This window comes from Lepisma saccharinum, chromosome 18 (assembly GCF_977018435.1).
Source record: "Lepisma saccharinum chromosome 18, izLepSacc3.1, whole genome shotgun sequence".
Taxonomy (NCBI): Eukaryota; Metazoa; Arthropoda; class Insecta; order Zygentoma; family Lepismatidae; genus Lepisma; species Lepisma saccharinum.
In genome coordinates, this window is record NC_139246.1 from 3,597,327 (window position 1) to 3,600,876 (window position 3,550).

The following is a 3,550-nucleotide window of genomic DNA, read 5'->3' on the forward strand; positions in this document are numbered from 1 at the left end:
GTCCACAAAAATAAGCGGGCATTACAGGCCTCAAATGTCGGCATCTCCGCCACGTTTCTCCCGATCTCTCGGCTGCAGATCGAAATGGACGCACGGTATTAAAATAATGCTAGTGAAAGTTTTATTTCAATGATTATATTTCCAAGCACAGAAACAAATAAGATATGATTAAATTAGTTGAAATGAAAATGTTACATTTTGCAATTTTAATAATAATAATAATAATAACCCATAGCTCTACAGCCCGATGAGGGCCTTGGCTTACCTACCGACTGCTGGTCTCCCTCCCACACTGTTCCTCCGTCACCTGTTGTAGCGTGGAGATCTTAGACCAGTATTGGAGTGTCGGGGGATCAGCCCGACGAGCCCCCAGCCGTTGCAGGTCTTCTCGACCGGGTTACGCTCACTCACTCGGAGCTTCCCAATTTCCTCACGATGGTGGGTTGCCACCGGCCCTATACGTAGGCCGAATAAATTCCGACCAGAGCCGGATTCGAACCTACGCCGTCCCGCAGCGAACGATCTCAAGACGAGTGAACGCCTTAACCCGCTCGACTACGGAGGAGGACATTTTGCAATTTTACTTACACAAAATAAATGCTTGCCATTAAGTGTATGACACATAAATTTACAAATAATGGTGGCTTGATCAGTAAAATCCCTTGCTTGTTAATATCTCTTTACAAGGGTGTCTCATCTAACTTTGCAACCTGAAATATTTTCGACACGAAACAAAATATGGAAAATCTACTTTCATGGAAACCCACGTCGGGGACTCATAAAATGAGGGGATATGCACAATACAGAAAATGCAGAAATTATTGTATCCAACACGAAGTTAATTTTTTTTATCGAACATGCATGATTTTTCTGGCGAAATGAAAAGTAGAGGTAAAATTATGGATAACCGAATTGGTCTCACCTTCCTACACTAAATATCTGCAGAGATAATGAAACATTTAAAGTTTGGCAGCGTGGACACAGTTTGTCGCGCCACTGTACTTCCTGCTGGGGTTAAAGAAAGCAACATATCACGAATCACGTCTCAGTTTTGTGGTGTCTCCCGACCAGGTGTGTTGTACTGCTGTAAATATCAAACAGAGAAATTGTACGTAGTCTAACGCATTTGCCGGTTTCCATTCTCATCTATTACTTGCCGTATTGATATTTGAAATCCTGTTTTGTTGTTACCACTGGGTTCTCTTATTTCGTCTAGTACGTAGATATGCCGGTCTTCAGTATTGAAAAAGAAAACTATACATTATTTTAATTTACTGCGAATGTCACAGAAATGGAACCACAGCTGTGACATTGTACGCTGAACGCTCTCCAGATCGACGGTGCCTTTTACCTCGTACCATTGCCAACATCTTCATAAGTCTCATCGAAACAGGAAGCTGGGATCCCAGAAAGCGTCAACGTACAAACACAGCAACTAACAACGGAAACGAAATCGTTGTTCTGGCCGCTGTAGCTCACAATCCGCAGGTGAATATACGACAGTTTGAAAGCTGTTCTGGAATAAGCCCCAGTAGTGTGTGGATACTTTTGCAAAGGCATACGTTTCATCCGTATCTGTTACTGCGCACCAGGAACTGTACGGGAATGACTTTCAAGCCCGTATTACATTCTGTCGTTTTTCACTTCAGCAGTTGCAACATAATAATGCATTCCTAAGTAATATTTTGTCTAGGAATGAAGCTTCGTTTACAAATCACGTTAATGTGAATTTTGATGAACATGCAATACTGGTCCGTGCAAAATCACCACTGGCTTCGCGAGGTTGCTCATCAACGACAGTGCAGTGTCAATGTTTGGTGCGGTATCATTGGCAACCTCATTGTAGGTCCCTATTTTTATCAGGGAACATTAAACGGACAGCGATACTCATCATTTCTTCGAGACACTCTATCCCTTCTCATGGAGGACGTGGCATTGGAAACCCGTCTGTCAATGTGGTTCCAGCATGATGGGTGCCCCGCACACTTCGCACGTGTTTCCAGAGAAGTTGTGGATGCAAGGTTTCCAAATCGGTGGATAGAACGGGGTTGTCCTGTGGGATGGCCAGCTTGGTCCCCCGACTTCCCGCCATTAGACTACTTTCTCTGGGGCGCAGTGAAAGATAGAGTGTATGAGGAAGTCCCAACGACACTAGAGAATATGAAACAGCGTATTACTGCGGCGTGTGTGGCAATATCTGGAGAAACACTACAATCAGTGCCACGCTCGCTTGTGCACAGTTTCCACAAGTGTATTGATTCAACCGGTGGTCACTTTGAACATCTGCTGAAGTGACACAGTTTCATCAGATAAGAAGTTACTGATGATTTGTGAGTGCGTTTTCTGTTCAGGATGTACGTTACAAACATGACGTTTATTTGAGCTATAGGCCACTTGTAATTCTGTTTCGGAAAGTGAAATCAATTGTGTTCTCACGAATTGTACTTCTAGTTTTCAGTTCGCTAGAAACACATACATGTTCTATTAAAAAAAATGTAACTTTTAGTTGAAAGTGATATATTTTTAATTTTTCTGGATTTTGCATACCCTCCCATTGTGTGAGCCCCTCGATTTTTCACATTTTGTTTCATTTCGAAAATTTTTGAGGTAGCAGAGTTAGGTGAGACACCCTGTATATTCCTCGCAAGGAAGGACAAACTAGTGACGGAATAGAATTAGAAAATGAAAATATTTCAGCATATGCAGATGATCTAAACTACAAATAAAATAAATCTAACGCTATTACATTAACGTTTGTGATAAGTAGGTAATCTGGGGTTCGTGTTGCAAGCACAATTCTTATATTGGTTTTATTTAAGAACTACAGTTTCAGTTCTTCATTTATATGTTGGATGTAAAAAATTCTAAACGTTTGAGCATTCTGGATTCTTGTTTTCTTCTTCTTCTGGCGATGTCTCAATTCTACGAAGATAAATTGGTTGACCATGTTTTGCTGCGCAATTTTCTGTTTCTTCACGGAATTTCTCAATGTCCCTTTCTCCTACGGACAGTTGCATCTTCCTTGTTCGGTCTAAATGTCAGATTATTTTTACACTAAAGTCAAGGGTTTTATGATAATGAATGAATCATTGTAGTTCTTCCTTTCCTCATTCTCTCCTACAATACTATCGATAGAGGAATTGTATATCGCCTCAATTATTTGTGAAATAATTATGAATCACCAGTCAAGTGAGATTATTGGAACGCATTGATCGCATTGCTATTTTTGCAAGTAATTTTTGCTTGTGTTGTTACATGAATGTAAAATGCTGTCGCTTACCGTAAAAGTGGAAACAAACTAGAAGAAACATCGATAATGATATGTGTTGCAAGATAATTGAACGAACAGGAGATGAAGAAACAGATAATTGGAGAAGATATGTAATTCTGAGTTGAATAATGTATATTCTTGATAAAATATTTTTTGTTTAATTAAATGGAGAAGACTTTTACACTGAAGTATGTGAGAAGGAACGTATGGATGCTTCTTGTTGTTTGTTTATTTACAAAACATTATAATGGTTACTCCATCTATGAGGACATTCGCACC